The sequence below is a fragment of the Pseudophryne corroboree genome, chromosome 6 (assembly GCF_028390025.1).
Source record: "Pseudophryne corroboree isolate aPseCor3 chromosome 6, aPseCor3.hap2, whole genome shotgun sequence".
Taxonomy (NCBI): Eukaryota; Metazoa; Chordata; class Amphibia; order Anura; family Myobatrachidae; genus Pseudophryne; species Pseudophryne corroboree.
This window is the reverse complement of record NC_086449.1, coordinates 488,431,662-488,456,980: the sequence shown is the minus strand read 5'-3', so window position 1 is coordinate 488,456,980 and position 25,319 is coordinate 488,431,662. Positions and strand designations below refer to the sequence as shown.

At 40.1% G+C, this 25,319-nt stretch overlaps 1 protein-coding gene across 2 annotated transcripts in view; it reads right to left on the bottom strand.

The window, feature by feature from the left end:
- The window catches only part of CNTN1 (contactin 1), a 337,119-nt gene that overhangs the window by 275,360 nt on the left and 36,440 nt on the right, over positions 1-25,319 (bottom strand). The gene's annotated exons all lie outside the window — the stretch shown is intronic.

The window sequence follows — 25,319 nt, the reverse complement described above, 5'->3', positions numbered from 1 at the left end:
TCGGAGACAGATAAATGAGAGCAGCATGCATAATTCAATGCATTAAAATCTCCTTGCACTTCCTGTATCCACTGTTACATCCAGTAATGGGTTATTGATTGCACTACCAATGGATATTAGGTAATATTTTTATTTTTTGGCAAGAATTACCAAACAACAGAAAAGGTGAGTTTATATCTTGCAGTAGTATAACCATTCAGTAGCCTGTAAGACATGACATTTAGATACTGCAGTGTCATTTTTCCCAGTCATCTATCTTTGTCCTTTGAAAATGCTGCATCATCCTCTCCCTACTTTCTGGCCCAATAAAAGCTCTGCATTATCTGCTTTTAAAAAGCAATCTGGTTATTGTCATATTTAATAATGCATTTTGCAGTTTTTGCTGACATTAGTGATTTTGTTCTTTATCAAGAGCCACCGCCTCTGCTGCCAGCTATCACTAAGTATTGTCAGCTGCAGCCATGTCCTGCAATACCTATTGCTTATTTAACAAGGACACTTGTTCTTCGATTACTATTGCTAAATTACGTGCAGAAGGGTCCTTGACAGACCAGTGCTGAGGTTAGGTATGGCCATCGATGTGCCTACCATCGATGGTGATATGGCAGGTCTCCATCGATTGTTGCATACTATGCTATGGATGACCATCTATGGGTTCAGCATCTGATGGTCATTCCTGTTCTTTCACTGAAACTAACTTTGTGTCCCAGCACCCTTTAGGAGAAAAAAAAGAACCATCAAAGAACTATCAGGTGGTTCTATACCATTGGTGGTGGGAAACCATCTGGTTTTCTCCCATCGATGGCAAAAGTATTCAACATCGACCATAAACCATCGATGATTTGGAATCATCAATGGCCGATGGCCACACCTAGCTGTGGTAACTTTCTGCTTACTGCTAATGAACAGTATCAGCTCACTGACAATTTTTCTTTCATAAAAAAAAATTCTGTCTGTGCTATCAACCTCATACCTTCCATAAAACGTCCATATCTTGGGACTTTATAAGGGTGATAATATTTCATTTTACCAGTTATCACATCACCCTAACCAAAAGGGTTGCCACTAATGGTGACCTTTATATAGAGGGGAAGTGAAGCCCAGACTATCAAAACTAGATTGAAAATATAAATAAGAAAATAAATATAATAAAAAGTATTGACTATTGAAAAATCCTTAAATAAAAAAAATTACAAATCATGTTTCCATGTATTTTCTCCTGTCATCTACACCCTGAGCCAACTACAGGATAAGTATTGTGGCTGGACAGTCACCACCACAATCCTTATGAAATAGGCATCCCCATGTAAGTAAATCAATACAATCTTACCAGTCGATCAACCTAGGTTAAAGGGCAAAGTCCTGCTCGCTTGCCATAGGGCATTTGCACTTTCAGAAATATACTGTTTATTTACATTGTTCATACTATACAACATATTCAATTATATTAAGTAAAATAAAATGTAAATGACCTAAAGTGAATTTAAATAACCTCCTTCTCCCACTAGAACTTCTGATGGGTCCTTCCTCTGAGACTCCTGCTGTTTGTTAATATCAGGATTCTACTACTTGCCACTACTGAAGGCCTCAGCTGGCCAGCATCTGTAATCACTGAGGGGAAAAGGGACAGAACCAGGGCAATACCATGACATGCAAGTTTTGATTGGATGAATAAAATAGAAGGGTTAAACACGGGTCGGACATGGGTCGAGGTGCAGTGTGAAAGCCTCTGAACCAGGATATTATAGCCAGATCTAAAAAAAAGGTGCTGACTGGCTGTTTACGTGTCTGCTCAGAGTCCCCAGCCACTCCTTTTATTTCATTTGAAACCTCATCAATATCAGCCAGAAAGGTCCATTTTGAATCACATCACAGTGTTTAACATGGGTGACAACCCGGGTCGCAACTGCAATGTGAAAGGGTCTGAGGCTGCTCGGACCAGGGTAGGACCCAGGTTCAAAAGCCGGGACCGAACTGGGTTTGCAATGTGAAAGCGGTACGAGGGTGCCAGATGAGAGCATCACACCAAAGTATAAAAAGGTGAAATGAGGGGTGTTTAAAATAATTAAGTTAAGGTGGAAACTTCTTGAAGCATGGGGCAGGGGGAGGTGTTAGAATCTCAGTCTCTTCAAGAATATGCCTGCAGTTCAAAAATGAAAAATAATTATGTTTTAAAAATATCACCTTTACGATATGACATCATATAGTTCTAGCACTTAACAGAAGGAATTTGTGCAACAGAATAGAAGCATGCTGTGAAGCAAATTGCATACAACCTGCAAGGCAATTTTAACCTTCAGTATTTCTTGCAAAAAAAAGAAACAGCAACAAAGTGCTCAATAGGAGACGTGATCCAGCTTTCAGTACATTTTCTGAATATAAAAGAGATCTAACTTAAAATGGTTTAAAAAACTAAAATTGTACAAGGCACTTGGAAAACCATTAAGATAGTTACAGCTCTGGAATTTCTAAAGTAGCGGTTGACAAAACAACATAATTTTTGTTAGAGTCCAATAATATGTATGTGTACAAAATTCAGCTGCAATGTCTGGCTATAATTTCGAAAAACTGCAATTTTTTCTATTACATGAACATCAGTTTTTCGGTTTTGAAAGGTGAACTTTACCAAAACACTAGTTTATGAAAAACTGTTTTACACTTCATAACGATTTCCATACTTAAGCTTATTTTGGGGAAATGGGACATAAATATAGTTTATTTTCATGAACGAGTAAACTAGCCATACTTGTTATATAATTACATACAATAAGTGATCATTATTTGGTACCCATAAGTAAGCAGTGGGATTCATGTTAAAATTCATGTGACCCTTCTCCCACATCGATAGTATAAGGCAGCATGTTTGTGTGTTGTAGGATATGAAGAAAACATTTTGCCTGTTCCCATGGGTTTTGTTCATATTGACTTGCAATGATGGGTTATTATTGGGCCTGATTCATAACACAACTGGCCTTGAATACAAGTAAATAGATGGATTTAATGTGTTATTACAGTATCTAATTATAATCATAAATGAAGCAATACTGCCCCCTATGCAAATACAGTAGAGCATCAATGTATGGATGCTATTTAGTTTTTTAGGGAGACATTGCCCCTTATCTCAAGCAGGATAAAAGGTTGTGATGTGCGACACATCTTGGACTCTTGTAAATGGAGATGAAAAGGATGGATACTGTATGTCCAGTGTTCACATACCTCAAATGGGTGTCTATTTTAGACAGAAAGGAGGCCCCCAGGGATCGTTGAAGTCAAAACATTAGATAAGAATACACTTAGTCTTTATCTGCTAATATATATATCTGTTTACAGATGTAACTACCTTCATCTGTCCCGTAATCCGCATAGACATCTGTGCGCATTGCAGGAGTGACTTGCCACGCAAGGATGCGAATAGCCATACCCGCGATAAAACAATACAATGTCTATGGACCGTGGGTGCGATTATATATATGTGTCAGTTCGTAGGCACATTACACGCAAAAAAACTAATTGTGGGTGCTACTATTCGTACGCTTGAAGACTACATTTGTCATTGATTCATATCTATTGTTTATTAATGAATTAATAATGAACATTAATGAACGTCATGTATTATGTGCAAACAATGCTGTGCAAAACAATAGCGACCATGTAGAATAGTTATGGGCGCAATATGACCTACAGTGAGTTAAACCATGCACTCTACAAGGTAAGTTACAGGACTGTTTTTCCTTCTACAAGGTAACTTACAGGACTGTTTTTCCTTCTATAAGGTAACTTACAGGACTATTCTGTCTTGTACAAGGTAACTTGCAGGGGTGTTTTCTCTTCTATACGGTAACTTGCAGGACTGTTTTGTCTTCTACAAGTACCTTGCAGGACTGTTTTGTCTTCTACAAGGTAACTTACAGGACTCTTTTGTCTTTTACAAAGTAAGTCACTGGATTGTTTTTTCGTCTACAAAGTAACTTGCAGGACTGTTTTATCTTCTACAAGGTAGCTAACAGGACAGTTTTTTCTTCTACAAGGTAACTTACAGAACTGTTTTATCTTCTACAAGATAACTTGCAGGTCTGTATTATCTTCTACAAGGTAACTTACAGGACAGTTTTGTCTTCTACAAGATAACTTGCAGTACTGTTGTGTCTTCTACAGGGTAATTTGCAGTACAGGTTTTTCTTATACAAGGTAACTTGCAGGGCAGTGTTGTCTTCTACAAGATAACTTGCAGGTATGTTTTGTCTTCTACATGATAACTTACAGGACTGTTTTGTCTTATCTATCAGGGAACTTAAAGGACTGTTTTTTCTTCTACAAGGTAATTGCAGGACTGTTTTTTTCTTCTAAAAGGTAACTTGCAGGAATGTATTATCTTCTACAAGATTACTTGCAGGACTGTTTTATCTTCTACAAGGTAAATTGCAGGACAGTTTTTTATTCTACAAGATAACCTGTAGGTCTGTCTTGTCTTCTCTACAGGGTAACTTGCAGGACTGTTTTTTTTTTTTTTTTTGTAGTACAAAGTAACTTACAGGACTGTTTTGTCATCTACACAGTAACTTACAGGACTGTTTTTCATTCTACAAGGTAACTTGCCCTTTTTTTTCTACAAGATAACTTGCAGGTCTGTTTTGTCTTCTCTAATAGGGAACTTAAAGGACTGTTTTGTCTTCTACAAGGTAACTTGCAGGAATGTTTTGTCTTCTCTACAGGGTAACTTAAATGACTTTTTTATTCTACAAGGTAACTTAAGGACTGTTTTGTCATCTACAAGGTAACTTGCAGGACTGATTTTTTTCTTCTATAAGGTAACTTGCAGGACTGTTTTTTCTTCTACAAGCTAACTTGCAGCACTTTTTTTTAATTCTACAAGGTAACTTGTAGGACAGTTTCTACCAGATAACTTGCAGGTCTGTTTTGTCTTCTACAAGTTAACTTGCAGCACTGTTTCGTCTTCTACAAGATAACTTATAGGACTGTTTTGTCTTCTACAAGGTAACTTGCAGGACTATTTTGTCTTCTACAAGGTAACTTGCGGGACAGGTTTTTTTTATACAAGGTAACTTGCAGGACTGTTTTGCCTTCTACAAGGTAGATTACAGGACTGTTTTTTTCTTCTACAAGGTAACTTGCATGACAGTTTTGTTATCTACAAGATAACTTGCAGGACTGTTTTGTCTTCCACAGGGTAACTTGCAGGACATGTTTTTCTTAAACAAGGTAACTTGCAGGACTGTTTTGTCTTCTACCAAATAACTTGCAGGTCTGTTTTGTCTTCTACAGGGTAACTTACAGGACTGTTTTGTCTTCTCTAAAAGGTAACTTAAAGGACTGTTTTTTTTCTACAAGATAACTTGCAGGACGGTCTCTTCTGCTACAATGTAACTTGTCTTCTACAATGTAATGTACAGGACGGTTTTGTTTACTACAAGATAACTTGCAGGACTGATTTATCTTCTACAAGGTAATTTGCAGGATTATTTTGTCTTCTACAATGTAACTTGCAGGTCTGTTTTGTCTCCTATATATGGTAACTTGCAGGACAGTTTTTTCTTCTACAAGATAACTTGCAGGTCTGTTTTGTCTTCTCTACAAGATAACTTAAATGACTATTTTTTCTTCTGCAAGGTAACTTACAGGACTGTTTTGTCATCTACAAGGTAACTTGCAGGACTGTTTTCTCTTCTACAACATTACTTGCAGGACTGTTTTATCTTCTACAAGGTAACTTACAGGACAGTTTTTTATTCTACAAGATAACCTGTAGGTCTGTTTTATCTTCACTACAAGGTAACTTGCAGGACTTTTTTTTTTTCCTACAAGGTAATTTACAGGACTGTTTTGTAATCTACACAGTAAATTATAGGACTGTTTTTTCTTCTACAAGGTAACTTGCATGTCTGTGTTGTCCTCTACAAGTCAACTTGGAGGGCAGTTTTGTCTTCTACAAGATAACTTGCAGGTCTGTTTTGTCTTCTCTAATAGAGAACTTAAAGGACTGTTTTGTCTTCTACAAAGTAACTTGCAGGACTGTTTTGCCTTCTCTACAGGGTAACTTAAAGGACTTTTTTTCTTCCACAAGGTAACTTACAGGACTGTTTTGTCATGTACAAGGTAACTTGCAGGACTGTTTTTTTCTTCTACAAGGTAACTTGCAGGACTGTTTTGTTTTCTACAAGATAACTTGCAGGTCTGTTTTATCTTCTACAAGGTAACTTGCAGGACTGTTTCGTCTTCTACAAGATAACTTACAGGACTGTTTTGTCTTCTACAAAATAACTTGCAGGTCTGTTTTGTCTTCTATAAGATAACTTACAGGACTGCTTTGTCTTACCTAAAAGGTAACTTAAAGGACTGCTTTGTCTTCTACAAAGCAACTTGCAGGACTGATTTGTCTTCTACAAGATAACATGCAGGACTGTTTTGTTTTCTACAAGATAACTTGCAGGTCTGTTTTATCTTCTACAAGGCAACTTGCAGGACTGTTTTGTCTTCTACAAGATAACTTAAAGGACTGTTTTTTCTTCTACAAGGTAACTTGCAGTAGAGTCTCTTCTGCTACAATGAAACTTGTCTTCTACAATGTAACGTACAGGACTGTTGTTTACTACAAGATAACTTGCAGGACTGATTTATCTTCTACAAGGTAATTTGCAGGATTGTTTTGTCTTCTACAGGGTAACTTGCAGGTCTGTTTTGTCTTCTCTATATAGTAACTTGCAGGACAGTTTTTTCTTCTACAAGGTAACTTGCAGGTCTGTTTTGTCTTCTCTACAAGATAACTTAAAGGACTGTTTTTTCTTCTGCAAGGTAACTTAAAGGACTGTTTGTCATCTACAAGGTAACTTGCAGGACTGTTTTCTCTTCTACAATGTAACTTGCAGGACTGTTTTGTTTTCTACAACATAACTTGCAGGACTGTTTTGTCATCTACAAGATAACTTGCAGGACTGTTTTGCTACAAGGTAACGTACAGGACAGTTTTATCTTCTACAAGGTAACTTGTATGACTGTTTTGTCTTCTACAAAGTAACTTGCAGAACTGTTTTATCTTATCTACAAGGTAACTCAAAGGACTGTCTTTTCTTCTACAAGGAAACTTGCAGGACTGTTTTTTTTCTTCTACAAGGTAACTTGAAGGACTGTATTGTCTTCTACAAGATTACTTGCAGGACTGTTTTATCTTCTGCAAGGTAACTTGCAGGACAGTTTTTTATTCTACAAGATAACCTGTAGGTCTGTTTTGTCTTCTGTACAAGGTAACTTGCAGGACTGTTTTTTATTTCTACAAGGTAACTTACAGGACTGTTTTGTCATCTACATAGTAACTTACAGGACTGTTTTTCCTTCTACAAGGTAACTTACAGGACTGTTTTGTCATGTACAAGGTGCCTTGCAGGACTGTTTTATTCTTCTACAAGGTAACTTGCAGGACTGTTTTGTCTTCAACAAGGCATCTTTCTGGACTGTGTTTACTTCTACAAGGTAACTTGCAGGACAGTTTCTTCTGCTACAATGTAACTTGCAAAACTGTCTTCTACAAGGTAACTTACAGGACTGTTTTGTTTACTACAAGATAACTTGCTGGACTGATTTATTTTCTACAGGTTAATTTGCAGGATTATTTTGTCTTCTACAAGGTAACTTGCAGTACAGTTTTGTCTTCTACAAGGAAACTTAAAGGTCTGTTTTGTTTTCTACAACATAACTTGCAGATTTGTTTTGTCATCTACAAGATAATTTGCAGGACTGTTTTGTCTTCTCTGCAAGGTAAATTAAAGGACTGTTTTTCTTATACAAGGTAACTTGCAGGATTTTGTCTTCTACAAGATTACTATGAGGACTACTTTATCTTCTACAAGGTAACTTGCAGGGCAGTTTTTTATTTAAAAAGGTAACCTGCAGGTCTGTTTTGTCTTCTCTACAAGGTACCTAAAGGACTGTTTTGTCTTTTGCAAGGTAATTTACAGGATTGTTTTGTCATCTACAAGATAAATAACAGGACTGTTTTATCTTCTACAAGGTAACTTTCATAACTGTTTTGTCTTTTACAACGTAACTTGCAGGACAGTTTTGTCTTCTCTACAAGGTAACTTAAAGGACTGTTTTTCTTCTACAAGGTAACTTGCAGGACTGTTTTGTAATCTACAAGATAACTTGCAGGTCTGTTTTGTCTTCTACAAGATAATGTGCAGGACTGTTTTGTCTTCTATAAGTTAACTTGCAGGACTATTTTTTCTTCTACAAGGTAACTTACAGGACTGTCTTGTCTTCTACAAGATAACATGCAAGTCTGTTTGTCTTCTACATGGCAACTGTCAGGACTGTTTTGTCTTCTCTACAAGGTAACTTGCAGGACTGTTTTTTCTTCTACAAGGTAACTTGCAGGACTGTTTTGTCTTCTATAAGTTAACTTGCAGTACTGTTTTGTCTTCTACAAAGTAAACTGCAGGTCTGTTTTGTCTTCTACAAGATAACTTGCAGGACTGTTTTGCCTTCTACAAGGTAACTTGCAGGACTGTTTTATCTTCTACAAGGTAACTTACCAGACTGTTTTGTCTTCTACAGGGTGTGCTTGCCTAATACAGGCAATTCTAAAGGAAAGCTATTTCTGAGCCTGAACAGGTGTCTCTCTATATCTGATTGATATGTTTGGCTATTTTTAATTCTGTTTGTCTTGCTCCTTATTAATTTGTCATTTTACAATTTTCCTATCTCTGAAATAGATTGCATGGTATCTTGTTCTATCTCAGATTTTGAAGCAAATATTCTTTTAGTTGTTTTTACATAAAACGCATTTTTTTTCTCTTATAATTAAACTCCTCAACAGGAAGCTGAGGTAGAATAAATAAATACAAGCATTTTATTAGGAATTTTGGGGTTCATTTTTACTGTAAGTATAGAGAAACGCAGTGACTTAACTGACACTGCATCTTAGATCTTCCAGTATTGAGAAAAAAATCTGCTGCAATGCAGCAGTCATGCATGCTCTCAACTCTTGTCGGTCACGCATGTAACAGCTCTGTATGAGACCCATACGACTGCACATGCACCATTTCTCTGGCAGTGCTGGAAATGAAGAAAATTGCACTTTTCCTGCTTCAGTGGAGTATCAGGAGACTTGATGCCTATGCCACCAGCTACTGCTAGGTGGCAAGCCTCCTGGCAAACAAAACACAGAAACAGCAATTTGGATTAGAGAGCCACCATTAGATATTATGCAAGAATAATGGGACAAACTAGACTTGACAGGGGTCAGCAATCCTTAAACTAAACACTCACCATCGTGATCAGTGAATCTGACTATACGGAGGGTAACTGGGAAAGTCACAAAAAGTTAAATGTATGTAGAAAGCCAACAATCAAATGTACGAAGATCACAAAGAAAAAGGTTTTCTTCCCTTGCGTCCAAAGGCTGCAGCTGGTTTTTAACCATTAGGTCAGGGATGGGGAACCTTCGGCCCTCCAGCTGTTGTTGAACTACACTTCCCAGCATGCTCTGCAACAGTTTTAGCATGGTAAAATAACAAAACTGTAGCAAGGCATGCTGATATGTGTAGTTCAACAACAGCTGTAGGGCCGAAGGTTCCCCATTCCTGCCTTAGGTGTACACCTACGCCCACACAATATACACTAGAAACCAAATGGGAAAAGAAACCACAGCGCTGCCTTTACATAAATTGTTGATAAATGGTGAAACATAAGCTATATATCCAAATCTTCACAAGTGGCAGGATTTATATCTTGATGTACACCTCAAGCCAATTGCAATACTCTCCTAATGAAGCAACACTTTAATAAGCTTGACGCTTTCACATAAAGGTATCTTTCAACTTCAACACAGACAGCTGCCTAGCAAGTGTTTGTAGAGCCAGTGACCCGGACCTCACAGGGATCAAGCAGGACATAGAAGGTTTATCTTAGTCAGAAAGGATTTATTTATACAACCATAAAATACAGATGGATGAAACAGTAAAATGATGGGTAACAGAGTGAGTCGTACCCTCCCTGGGAAGAGGCTGTGCACTGTGGCTGGGAAGTCCCAGGATACCCCAGCTTGATGATCCCGGCAGCAGCCTCAAGCTTAAGGTAAGGCAGCAATCAAACACGTCCTGTCTCCTCCGTGCAGCACTTTGTCATCAACGTGTCATCAACATGTTTTAGGGGTAACCACTTTTCTCAATATCTTGAGAAAGGAGGTTACCTCCGAAACATGTTGATGACAAAGTGCTGCACGGAGGAGACAGGACGTGTTTGATCATTGCCTTACCTTATGCTTGAGGCTGTTGCCCCAAGGGGCTCTTTTGCGCTCGCCCCGCTGCCGGCATCTGGCATCCCGCGGTCAGGATTTTGTCCACTGGGAGGACGGGCGCTGGTACATAGATACCAACCCCTTTTAAGGACTACCCGTCTGCTTGAACTATTACATAGACTACCTGTCTACTTGAAGTATTATAATGACTACTGTACCTGTGTACTTGACGTATTATAGGGACTACCTGTCTACTTGAACTATTACAGGGACTAGCCGTCTACTTGAAGTATTATAGGGACTACTTTTCTTTATTAACTTGTCTTCCTGTTTTTCGTTACATTTTAGACAAAGAGATAACCAGTTCAAGCATTGCTAAAATTTTCAATAGTTGACTTGCGGCTCCTACAAATCATTAATTGCTGATAGATTTACATGAAATAGATTTTTTGGAGCCATAGGAAATGAGCCAAGTAAGATTTTAAGTAACAGGTTGTTCCTACTTTGTGTTTTTTTCTTTCTCCACTTTGTTGATCCTCACATTTTCTCCACATGTTGAATATGTACACTGGGCCTGATTCAGATTTGAAAGTAAGGCAAAAACAGCAAGAAGTTTTGTTTCTGGAACAAACCATGTTGCCATGCAAGGTGAGCAAATACATTTATATTTTTCCTCTGCAGGCTATATACTGCCTGCTTTTACATGTAGGCCACAAATGTTAGATAGCTTTATTTTTACACTGCAATTTAGATTTCAGTTTGAACACACCCCACCCAAATCTAAGTCTCTCTGCACATGTTACATCTACCCCACCTTCAGTGCAACATGCTTTTTTCCCAGTTGCTTGCTTTTTTGCTTTGCTTGCAAATCAGAATCAGGCCCACTGGGTCTCAACAATATTGTACCTGTGTTTATCCTCGAAGTGAGCAAATGCAGCCTCTATCAATTCGTGTTTTGTACGCCTGCCATGAATCTGAGTAAATAATAGAGCCCTCCACAATGTTATCCTTTATCAGAGGTGACAGAGTTTCATCACTTTCCCTAAAAATACCACCAGAGACATGCTAGCTTTTTCTATGTGAAAATATGCTTTTGACAATTTCAACATCCACATTTTTCTGTCAATGTTTTTTTGCGCCATTTTGAACAGTGATGCCGCACATCCATGGCTGTCTTATACTCCTTTCTCACAAAATTTATAACCTGGGTTATTGCCAGGCAACTTGGATCCAAGTTTGGAGTGAAAGCATCTACCCATTTTGTGTTACCTGGGAATCCAACCCTGGTGGTTACCGGGGTCAAACGCAACACCGACAGCCTGCGTTGTGAACGACGCTTGTAGATTATATAATCTCCAAACTCCGGCAGAGGGAAGACCCAGCAATAACCCGGGTCCAGCCTGTGACACGGCTTGAATCCGTGTTCAATAACCCAGGTTGGACCCACGTTTTTTTTGTATGAAAGGGGTATTAGTTATCTTACATCATTTAATAAGGGTGTAGTATGGTATGCCGGCGGCCGTGCTCCCGGCGGCCAGCATACCGGCGCCGGAAGCCTGACCGCCAGCATACCGACAGTGTGGCGAGCGCAAATGAGCCCCTTGCGGGCTCGCTGCACTCACCACGCTGCAGGCACGGTGGCGCGCTATGCACGCCACGCTATTTATTCTCCCTTCAGGGGGGTCGTGGACCCCCACGAGGGAGATAAACTGTCGTTATGCCGGCTGTCTTGATCCCGGCGCCGGTATACTGTGTGCCGGGATCCCGACAGTCGGTAACCTGAAGACCACCAATTTAATAAAAGTTATCTCTTCACACTAGCAGTAAATAAGTCTAAGAGCACTGATGACTCCCCTTGAACAATTGCCAATTTGCATTTTTATTTTAGCATGGCATTCTCATATTTTAACATTGTATGTGTGCCAAAATGTAATGTGGCATAATGAGCATTCCTGCATTTTCTTACTGCTGGCAGAACACGTTTACTTTGCAATAAAGACAGCACTTCCCTTCCAGTAAGAGGAAGATTCCATGTTATCATGATGCCAAAGGGGGTGATTCAGATCTGATCACTGCGGTGCATTTTCGCATAGCGGGCAATCAGGTCCTAACTGCGCATGCGTATGCACCACAATGCGCACTGGTGTCAGACAACAACGGGCATCGCCAGTAAGTGACAGGATGGTGCGAAGAATCCGTTCGCAAAGGCGTTTGCAATGTGATTGACAGGAGGAGGCCGTTTGTGGGTGGCAACTGAGCATTTATAGGGGATGTGCCTGGAAAAAAGCAGGTGTTACCAAGCGTTTTCAGGGAGGGTGTGTGACGTCAGCTCCAGTCTCGATCAGCCTGTTCTCATCACACTGTAGGAGTAAGTCCTGGGCTGTGCACAGACTCCACACACTGTATTTTCGCAGCTTGGCATACACATGCGATCGCACACTTGCACAACAAATTTACACTCCCCCTGGAGGTGGTGACTATCTGATCGCAGGACAGCAAAGTTAGCAGCCCAGCGATCAGATCTGAATTACCCCCAAAGTTAACACAGAATAGACCACTTATCTACAAGCTAACAACATTACAAGCTAACATTACAGAGTGACAGTTTAAATGAAAAAAAAAAAAACAGAGCAGCAAGAAATGAAACTAAGTAATGCAGCAACAAGTGAACTACATCAGAGCTCCCAGCTAATCCAGGGAGAAGAAGTTTTTGTTTTTTAAAGTATAGATTGTTTATTAAATTCTAACAATATGCTCATGCCAGATTTTAATTGGTAATATTGTTTATTGTTCTCTTAGGAGCGAAATCAATTCGCCGCCGTAATTTACCATGGACTGATTGATCCACCAGGGCTATCCTGAAGTCAGCCCGGCAGCAATTATTATCAGAGAAATTTTTTCGGGACCTGAGCAGGCTCTGAAAAAATAATCTACAAAAAATAGCCAGTTTTTACGATCACAGCAGCAAAAACACACAGGTCCATGAATGGGACGCTTAATTTGCCGACTGTCGGGATCCCGAATCAGAATACGTCAGGATACCGACGCCAAAGACCCGACAGTTGGCAATGCTGAAAGCCAGAATACCGATGCTACAGGACTATTCCCACTCGACACCCTTAGAGTAGGAATAGATTCTGTCGCGAGCGCAGCAAGCCACCGTGCCTTCAGCGTTGCAAGTGCAGCAAGCCCACAAGGGGACTCTTTACACTTGCCCCGCTGCCGGCATACTGGCGGCCAGGATGCTGCTGACGGTATATTGACATTTGGCATCCCGTCTGCCAGTAAATCATACTGAATCCCTGTGAACTCATCGCGTATTCTATGTGTTTTTGCCTGAAAATACATAATTGTCAGGCTCAATAAATGGGCACATTGAATTCCCCCCCCCAAAAAAATAGCATTTAAAAAAAAGGATTGTAGAAAAGTCCAGTTTTTCACGGCCAAATAATGATTGTGCCTAATTGAATTCCCCCCTTAAGATCTATATAGGTGAGTTATGGCACACTCCTTGTCATAGCAGAAAACAATAAACCATGTTATCCCTGTCTATGATACAATACTGTTTGTTTTGCCCATTTTTAAACCAGGAGTAGTGTATGTATTGTGTGTCAAACTTTTTTTTCAAAGGAAGTTATAAGATTGATTGCTAAACATAGGAAAAAAAGAGATGTTTTTTTACTAATACATTTAAAAAAATATATGTATATAGCCAAAACAAAAATCTGGAGCATTATTTGAACAGTAGATGTGATCATGGGGGAAGATGTTTTCTCTGTACAGTACCTCAGACATCCTATCAGTAATCCCAAAGCCGGACATTGCAGTTTGCCTCTCTTTGCCTGAAATGAGTGATATCAGAAGGCACTAGTAGATACGTCTTACTGTCTAACTGTCCCCTAACCTACTTGATGTCATACGAGGAGTGTGCAATAAGTATTGCGATGCACAAAAAGTATTATATTCACAAACAAAGTGAACATTACTTACTTTTTACGTATTCACCAGAGGAGTCTATGCAAAGTTGCATGTACTCAAACCTCTTGGTGAAGCAGCTGTACCAATCCGAAGCAGGTATGTCTTTTACATGCTGGTTGAAGGTCTCCACTGAAGCTTCCGGTGACTCAAAACAAATCCGACACATCTTGCGCTTGTGGGAACACGAAGAAGTCACTGGTAGCCAGGTCTGGATTGTAGGCAGGTGACCAAGTTCCTGGATGCATTAATGGGCCAGAAAATTCACAATTTTTCTGGACTTATGGGTAGGTGCACTGTCATGATGGAGAAGGACACCACGAGCGTGAGTTCTTGGACTGTGCCTGGAAATGGCTTCCAGCGCTTGAGGCAGGCACTGGTTGGTGTACCAGTCCCCAGTGACAGTGCACTGCTGCATTAGTGGTATGGTAGCTACTGTACATGACCAGCCTTCGCCACAAAAACAGCCACCATTTGCTTGGCCATGCTGCACTCACGTTGGTACTTAAGTGACGGCACACCTCCAGCTGGGGTCCACATCATCGCCACTGATGATCTCCCAGAAAAAGTTTGAGCGACTGCCATCAAATCTGGCCACCATGTTGCGCCACTAAGTCACCCGAGACTTCTTCTGCTCTTGAGTCAAATGATGGGGACTCAGTGTGCAGAAACCTTGTTCAGGCCAAGCTTTTCAGGAAGTATTAAACATGATGAGAACTCCTGACTTTTGCATCATGTAACCACCTCTATACACAGAGTACATCTAATGAGAGAAGGAGGAAAAGTACAGTGCAGTCTGCACTACCAGCCACTGGACTATGAAGCAAGGTAAAGGGAGGTTTCAGTTGCATGTGAAGTTATTTTGAAAAATCCAGGGGATCTTGTTGGCATGTTTTGGTATTTTATGACAAGACAGAGAGTCTTAAGGTGGTATCCAATTAGCTGCGGTAATTTACTGCATGGCCCTGATGCCAGCATTTATTGGGGAATTTGTTTCATCTGCCTCAGGAAGGCAAAACCATATCCGCAAAAAGTATCTATTTTTGATCCGATCACGGCTGCGAAAATACATGGATCCAAGATTTTTTGTTTTTGTGCGAAAAAGGAGTATTTTTTTAGGCAGAAAAAACAAGGGCTATCCAATTGGATAGCCTCCCCAAAAAAACTGGGAATAAATTTGGGTCTAATTGGATACCCCCCTAAAATGGCATGTGGGAAGTCAAAGTTTCATGTGAGGCAATTTGTAGTAAGTGAGGGTTCATGTATATATGGGACATTTTGGAGAAAGTGGGGAGTCTAAGCATACCTCCTTACTTTTGACTCTATTAAGCCGGGACCTGCTGAAAAGGGGGCGGGCCTTTGGGAGGAGTGGGTGGTACCTCTGTGTGGGGGAGGGGTGGGCCTCGTGCCCAAACCCCAGATTTTTGTCATTATGGGGGCATGCCCAGCGCTCCCCGAGCAGCTGGGCAGCCCCAGACTAACCCTCCCTGCACTGATAGATGCTGTGCGCATGCACTATTCAGTGATCACCAGCTGCTTTGCACAGCAGCGATGATCACTGGCTCTCTCAACCGCCCACCCACTACACACTGCGGCCCAAGGGTGGGACAGTGTCCAATTAGTGGGACTGTCCCGCTGTATTTGGGACAGTTGGGAGGTATAGTCTAAGTGCCCTGTGGAAGATCTAAATCTAGGTACACACTCAGACGATATGTTGGCCCGGAGGGCCAACATTTCAGATACTGGGTACATATAAGAATATTGTATGAAGGACAGAGCAACATATCTCTCTGTCCTTTATTTACACAGAACTAGGTCGCTAACATTATCGAACGGTTGGCCGTGCAGCAGAGACGATCGGTAAACATTTCTAGCAACTGCAGGCACCTGCATATTGGGCATACACACTGAGCGATATGCCCGATATGTCATTTGATTAGTCCGGAAACAACATATCAGGCCAATATCATTCCAGTGTGTACCCGGTTTAAGGATTATGTCAGGCCTTTTTTGAATGAGTGACGCAGGAACAATGAGATAATTTTGTTTCAGTTTTTATCGATGAGATGATGAGTTATTTGTAGCCCTTTTGGTTTTAGAAACATCGCTGGGTATATGCATTTCCAGACTAGTATGACCCCATACACAGGCCTAAATAGATGAGTTATATTTTGATAAATCAGGGGCAGTGTTGTTCCAGTTGGTAGACTGGTTCAAGTAAAGCAATTTTATGTAATATGAGGATGAAAACTGTTTCAATAAAATCAGGAGTATAATAAATGGGACAACTTAAAGTAAGTGCACACATACATGATCTCACCATACAATACCTTGGTCAATGCTGCTCCAGCTATTCAGTAACCTGTTCAGTTTGTGACAGGTTTGCAGCACACTTAAGAAGCAAAGGGATCTCTTTATCAATTATTATAAGCAGAATATTACTCAAGAACACCCTTTTTTGGGGGTACCCACTAACAATAAGTATCTTCCAAATGTATCTACAGGGCATGTATATATATACCTTATTTGGCCCCATGTTTTCAAATGCAAAAGCAACCCCTATAGAAACCTATGTGAGCTGCTTTGTTGCTGAATTTAGCAAGCTCTGGAATGCGAAACCTCGGTTACTTTCGTGACCTATAGGTTACACTTCACTAAAAGGTTCAGGAGTGGAGTCTGTAGGAACCCTCCCTAGCACTCACCACTCATACAAGCATGGTCAGCAGATCACACATGCGCAGTAGTGCAGCAGTCCCAAGAAATTAAAAGTAAAGTGATCACTATTGCGATCACTTTTCAGTCCCACGATATGTTCAATAACACATCCAGGTTGTAGATAATTTCTTACGCCCATGAATAGCAGAGATAAGTAAAATATCATCAAACCAAATACATTTTTACATACTTAATAGCAATGATAGATTATACTTACATACATAGGGGTCTATTCATGAAGCAATGAAAAGTGTGGAGAAGTGAGTCAGTGGAGAAGTTGTCCATGGCAACCAGTGAGCTGCGCTGTATAATTTTACAGTATACACAATATGTTACTTCAATGATGATTGGTTGCTATGGGCAACTTTTCCACTGGTTCACTTCTCCACGCTTTTCACTGCTTCGTGACCAGGGTTAGGTTTGATTTGCTGGCACTCGGGATGCCGGTGGTCAGAATATTGACTACGGTTTCTTGATTGTTAGAATCTCGACAGGGAAAGGTAAGTTTCCTTATCCGTAGCCAAAACCTAACACCCCCACAACCCTAACCCTCCCCAGGGGTCCCTAAACCTACCCACCCCCCTCCCCGCAGCCTGATCCTAACCCCTCCCAAGGCACAGCCTAACCCTAACCCTTCCCTCGCAGCCTAAACCTAACCCCCCCCCCATGTTTATCTCTCCGGTAGCTGAGCATTTCGGGATCCTGGCTGTCGGGATTCCGACATTGGCCTGGAAACCCTATATGGGATGCTGGTGCCGGCATTCTGAATAGTGTTGGGATTCCGACGTCAGTATTCTGACAGGCGGGATCCCGACCGCCAGGATCCTAGCCGGATCCCCAAGATTAGACCCCTTAGAAAATAAATAAAACATTTTTTTATGTTAACATATACGCCAGTATTTGAGATCATTTTCATATATATGTTGGAAATGTACAATGTTCTATATCTAAACCACTGTTAATGTAACTCTAAAATAAATATATTTTCTGTTACGCTGATATTAATATAATAATCTGTACAATATTGTACTCTGAATATAGTCTTGATTCTTAATGTATTGGACCTGTATATTAAAATGCTTAAATCCTAATTTTGTTACCACAACTTTATTTATTTTTTAAATTATTTTAGAAAATTAAATGTAACGAACAAGAAACTGACTACTTCTCGAGATATTCAGCCTGCTGGTACTGGCTGGCACTGGTAAAGTTCAATAATACGCTGTTTATATGTCAGAACAGACATCCTTTTGTAACATGTTTACTGTGCAGATAAACATGAGAAACTTTAGAAGAATCCTAAATAATACTGTTTAACCACTTAACTAATATGTTTTCCAAAAAATGTCCCCAAAATGATTGATATTTTTATTATCAATTATGTAAATTATAGTTGTTTAAACCTTATTCAAAATATTTTTAACAAAAATATAAAATCAAGTGTATAAATAGCTATTATATTTACATAATGATAATTTAAAAAAACCTGACAATATTTAGGAATGTTTTGAAAAAAAAATGTTTAAAAAATAATCAAAAACTTTAATGCACAATATAAGCTTTCATTTACTTAAATGCTCACATACTATAGATTATATATAGCTATATAATAAATGACGAAAGTCTATGCTGTTACTTCAATATGCGTGTAGAAACCCAACTTCTCCCATTGCAAGGGAGATGGGGTAGACCTAGAAGAGGACCGGCCCCCAGGAACGGGCTACGTATGGAAGCGGGGAGGAGCAGGAGAGAGCGTCGTTTATAATATATGGTGCTTATTTATTAAATTTCATCCCTAAAGAAACATATGTTAACATCAGTTTCTGTGTTATTTATCCATCACTGCTATTTGCCAAAAGCAGCTAAGTAATATAAGAAACTACAGTTCCTATTTTTCTGGAAGGGAACTGTAGCCTTCTCCAGTTTATCAAGCTTGATCTCCAGATAGCATGAGATGGTGGTAGCCACATTATCGCATTTTTTTTCCGTAAAAGTGATAGAACCCAGACATAATCTCAGCAGTTTACTATTAACTCTTGCCCCTTAAACGCATCATTTCTTTAGACCTATGACATGCATACTGATAATTATTTATAAACAAACATGGAATCCTTCCTGTTTTATGTCATGCCAGTATTGATCATTTTCTATTATTTGCATAGTTTATGTTCCTCCATTAGCTAATTCAGGGATAACCTTCAGCATCCAGGACCAGATAATCGGCTTTACAAACCATACAAGAAGAGAATCATGGCTGCCTTCCAAAACTACACAGTGCTTCATGTGTATGTAGTTATTTATTTAATCATTATATTTTGTATTTATTTAGCAAATCTATAAACATTTGACTTTGATATTTTACACATTTTATTTTCTTTCCCTTTCTTTTTTGATTAACAGAATGAGTAATTTAATTTTATAAATGTTATTGTGTCTTTGGTATTTTACATTCAGTCACAAAAAGTAATCCCGGTTCTAAGAAAAAAGGAAAATGGAATTAAAAACCTTAGTAGAAAATGTACCTAGCTTTTTATTTTCATATGGGTTGCTAGAAGCTTAACAGAGTCCTTAAGAAAAATTGCATTACTTCAGATGTATTTTTGGATAGAATATAATACAGCAGACGGATAGTGAATTGAAGAACACATAAACAGAGATTGAAGAATGAGTACAGATATTGGTTGAGATGTAATCTGAATTCTTTGAAATACAGAAGAATCATGAAGCTTGAAAAGAATTTAATATTTTTTCATCAAGAAGAAAAAAGACATGGATTGGATGGGGCATTCTTTTAAGGTGTTATATGAAACTGAAGCCAAGTACTCTGCAATTGTTAATCTGGAGGTGGATTTTAATTGCAAAGCAACAGAAAAGCTTTACAGGCCAATACAGGGGCTATACAAATGGTTCCCACATCATAAAATAATAAATGTTACCCCCTATCATTAAAAACATTTAAGCACCAATATCAAATAATTAATATCAGCATTTTAATATAATTAATAAATAATAATGCTCTCTTAATAAGATTAATCAATAATTTCCCCTGCTAGAGAATTGTCATTGTTATCTGCCTCCTCATTCACTACATAATATTTGCCCTCATTAGAAGAGTAATGTGATTCCTCTCCTAGCTGGCCAGATAGATGCAGAGATTGTATAGCAGTGTGGGCAAAATTCCATTAAAACCACCACAAAAACACGATAAAACAGATGGGCATCGATGGCAATTTACAAAGCACCATTAAAACCACAAAATCCAGTTGTTTGGTGTTTTAATCTGCCGGAAATTTGCAGAAGTTTCAAGACTCAAACAAACTTTCACTTGTTAATGTCCTCCTTGGTTTCATACTGTAGCTGTTCTCATTATCAGTGCGCCGACCTCTGCATACTTACAACTCAGCGTAGCTTGCAATTCTGCTTACACACCCTCTACTAATCTCAGCCTACGTGCGAACACCCCGTTACCATCCAGTTAGCATTTTAGCCACAAGTGGAGATTCGACTGAGATACATACGACTCGTAATCAATCGTCCATAGATGCGTATATGTTTGGCTATGGAGCTTGCACAATACTAAAATGCAAGATCTATCCGCATAATGGACCTGCGTACAACAATACATAAGCCCTTATTATTTGTGTTAGGATGCTTGCACAGGCAGAGAGTAGGAGTTGGTCAGAAGGTATTCCTAGCAAAGTATGGAATAGGCGAATATGTACCAATTTACCGTTTTTGTAGAGCGGTGCAGAAATCAGATTTAATTCTGCAAAGGGAGATTACTGCAATGAGGTAAAGAGGTGAAAAACGTGTGTTTTCAATGGAGTTTGTTGATGTGCTCAGGTATGGATTATCGACAAGGTGGAGGCAAAACTCGGAGGTTGGTAGGATGGCCCTGTAGGACATGGGAGGATGGGGGGGGGGGACTCAGATGCGTCAGAACTTTGAGGGGACAAGACAGCTTTGTGGAACTCAGAGGTGGTGAGTCTCAAAGAGGACAGGACGGCACTGTGGGACTTAGAGTGGAGAGAAGATTCGGAGGTGACAGGCTTGGACCCTGTAAATAACAGCACCAACGGAGCCCTATAACATACTGAGTGAATGCTTTTACCATTGTTTAACTGCATTTATCTGTACACCAGAATACTGTATGAGCAACAATCTAATAGTATTACTGCATGCATCGAATAGTCTCTAATGGTATTCCTGCATGTATCTTAGTTTAGGTACAGCATTAAAACCATTGGCAAAGTTGGAGTGGTAAATTTGCTAAAACTGATCTCTCAATCTTAATTGCACCAACCCTCATAGCTTGGGGAGCATCCTAATATAGAGACCAGCCTTGTTCTGGTTTTATTCATGCCCTTACAAGGCAGCTGAGAGGACCTCTGGACCTGTTGCTATCTGGTCTCTGAACTTGGCACTAGAGGAGTGGGAGCCTAACATCACTGTTACCTCTGCAGTACATATAGAGGGACACAAATCAATAATGTATTCAACACACTGTGTTGCACACCTGCCGAATGTCCATATGCAGGTAAGACAGTAACGATTTGAGGACTCTGTCCTGCTGTCCCAATCAGGACAGCTTTGTCCTGCTGGTAAGAAAGGTTGGGAACCAAAGGAAAATTGTGCATAGGCATAACCATGTCTCTGCCCACTGTTGTGCAATGTGGTAATTAGCTGTGCATTGGATCATAAAATTCCATAGTAAATCTGGGTAGATGGCCTATTTCCCAGGGGTCCAGGAAAACTCCCCAAGTAGGCAAGTACAAATTAAATTGAATATTAATTTAAAGGATTACAAGGAGAATTGACATTGAGCATTACAACAGAATATACTGGGAGTTGGAACGCAACATGCACTAGTGGTGACATATAGTGGTTTGTTTAATGCTGAGCTATAGCATTGTCTCATACCCGAGCCGGGATGCGGTCTTTAGGTCGACAGTAAGTAGGTCGACCACTATTGGTCGACAGTAAGTAGGTCGACCACTATTGGTCGACAGTAAGTAGGTCGACATGGTTTCCAGGTCGACAGGGACTCTATGTCGACTTGACAAAAGGTTGACATGAGTTTTTCACATTTTTTTTCCTTCATTTTTTGAACTTTTTCATACTTTACGATCCACATGAACTACAACTGGGAACGGTAACCTGTGCCGAGTTAGCAAGGCAACTTGCCCAAAGCATGGCAAAGCTAATTGGGGTTCCCGGTCACTGTACGGAGAAAACGACACCAAAAAAAGTAAAAAAACTCATGTCGACCTTTTCTCATGTCGATCTAGTACATGTTGACCTAGAAACCATGTCGACCTACTTACTGTCGACCAATAGTAGTCAACCTAGACACTGTCGACCTAAGTCTAATCTACCTAACATACCACACCCACCCGAGCCATGTTATATCATTAGGCAAACCTAGAAGTTCAACTAAGGTACCTGATTTTTGGGTGCACCTTAAACATTGAATAAGTGACAATGACAGTCATCCAGTGTTATTAATGTCCCAGTAGTGCTTCCACACGGAGTGGTGAGTGGAGGAGAAGCAGGCGGCAGTATCTTACCCGTGAAGCTGTCAGCTGCTCCTTCTCAATGTCAGTGAGAAGCAGAGAGAGTGTTAGTTGGGCTATGATGTCACTGCCCAGTGCCAAACCCCCAGACTGAACGGAGCAATAGATGTTGGACTCCACCTACCACCTGCTAAAGAAAAAGCAGAAATGTGGGCACTGCATCAGAGGAGGAATGATCGTTGCCTCCAATGAAGCGAGGAATGCCACCACCGCTTCTACTGACCCTGCTCGTATCGTGTTTTAATGTTCCAGTGACCATTATGCAATGATATAATAACATGCACTTTCATTAAAACATATATCTCCTTACACTGAGTTTTCTTTCTTCCTCCAACTGTCAAAATTATTATTAAGATCCCATGCGGTAACACACAGTTTTTACACAATTTCAATGTGCAAGCATGATTGAAGTTTATGGAACCCCATCATCATAAAGCATCAAGAAATCCATTTTGCAACTTGTGGTATAAATGGAAAGGGAAAAAAAATAACATATACAAACAAAAGAGCTTCATTCTTTTTCCTATGCATTCTTTACAGTAAATGTCAGCCTTGAACTATATGGTCTATAGTTAGATAATTAGAGTATTGGTGAGCATCTGGGAAATGTTTGTAACCTACCCAATAATAATGCTCCGAAACTCAGAGCTGGACTCATTTGTTACATACTAATGTGTTAGTGGAAAGTTTCAATCCGGTAACAAAAGAGGCAAAAATGAGAGTCTAGATCTGTTTGGGCGCATGTCCAAGCATAGGCATTACTGAGTGCTACACCATGGTTACTTTGCTTTGTAAGACAGCATTTGAAAACTTTCATCCCAGTCATAAGTCACTTCAGACAAAGGAAGTTGCTTAATATGCAACAGCGTTAAATAAGTGTTAAGTCAATATCATAAACTACCCGTCATTATGCTCAGCATATTGTGATGACAATACAAGAAACAACTGTTCAAACCCATTTCCTTACATTGTATTTTTGCAAAAAGATGTTATGTTGGTCATATAGCAATGACATTACCAAGAAAAAAACTGTATCGGGCATTGGCCCTCATTCCGAGTTGATCGGTCGCAAGGCGAATTTAGCAGAGTTACACACGCTTAGTCTACGCCTACTGGGAGTGTATCTTAGCATCTTAAAAGTGCGAACGAAGTTTACGCAATATTGCGAACAAAAAAAACTTAGCAGTTTTAGAGTAGCTCCAGACTTACTCTGCCTGTGCGATCAGTTCAGTGCTTGTCGTTCCTGGTTTGACGTCACAAACACTCCCAGCGTTCGCCCAGACACTCCCCCGTTTCTCCGGCCACTCCTGCGTTTTTTCCGGAAACGGTAGCGTTTTCAGCCACACGCCCATAAAACGCCGTGTTTCCGCCCAGTAACACCCATTTCCTGTCAATCACACTACGTTCGCCGGTGCGAACAAAAAGCCGTGAGTAAAAATCCTTTCTTCATAGCAGAATTACTTAGCGCAGTCGCAGTGCGAACATTGCGCATGCGCTCTAAGCTGATTTTCACTGTGATGCGAAAAAAAAGAACGAGCAAACGACTCGGAATGAGGGCCATTGTCTGTATGTCAGATCACTGAACCTAGTTGATAAATAAACTTCTGTAACTGGTCAGGTTCGTCTTGTTTTAAAAGAATACTCATGCATTAGCCATATGGCAGGCTTGTAATGATACCATAAACTTGTGAAGAAATATGGAATTTGGGCTGGGGGCAAAACACTGCTTCATTGGGCCCTATAGCAAAATTGGGGAAGAATGACTTTGCTATCCCATTCCCAACCTCCTCACTCTTCTGTGCTGAGCATGCGTGGGGCTGACACATGCACAATGAAGCTCCATACTGGCCTAAAGTCTAATACATATGCCCAATTAGGACATCACAGTTGATGTGCCGGCCATGAGCATGCTCAGAATATCAGAGCAAGGGTTGAAGAACCAGAATTACCAGTCCACCCATTGATGAGTACTGTATGAAAATTTCTAGGAGATAGGGAGTAGAGTGTACAGTATGAGCTTATTAAATGTGGGTCTCTTTTGAAATTGAGGGTGTTAGGGGAAAGGATTTGTAGACTATATTTTAACAGCAAAATGTGGTGGGTAATATATGAAACATAAAGTCACATGTATAAAATGAAATAAAATAAAAACTCAATGCCAACATCAACCAATGTTTCAGAAAAAAAGTTACCAACACCACCATAAGAAATGGTCACTCACACGGGATGCGGTCAAGATGCCGCCGGCAGGAATCCCGGCGGTCGAAATACAGATGCCGGAATCCCGACCGCCACAATCCCGACATATTCTCCCTCCGTGGGTGTCCACAACACCCATAGAGGGAGAATATAATAGTGTGCCGAGCGTAGCGAGGCACCGTGCCCGCAGCGTGGCGAGCGAAGCGAGCCCGCAAGGGGCTGCGTTCCGCTCGCCACCCCTGTCGGGATTGTGTGGTCGGGATTCCGGCGTCGGTATTTCGACCGCCGGGAATCCGGCCGGCGGCATTTAGTACTGATCCCACTCACACACCAATACTATAACATACGGTCAACATAACAGAAACTAATGAGGGAAAAGAGATACTCTTTGTTGGGGCACTCTTACAGTTATTATTTTCTAAATATAACTTTTTATTCTAAATCATTAAAATATAAAGGATAGCCCCCAACAGTCCTTAATTCCAGAGTAAAATCAAATTTATAGATGTTTACCTATTTCTGTTTATAATATGGTCTAAGGGGGTAATCCAGAGTTAACTGCAACAGCAAATTTGTTAGCAGTTGGGCAAAACCATGTGCACTGC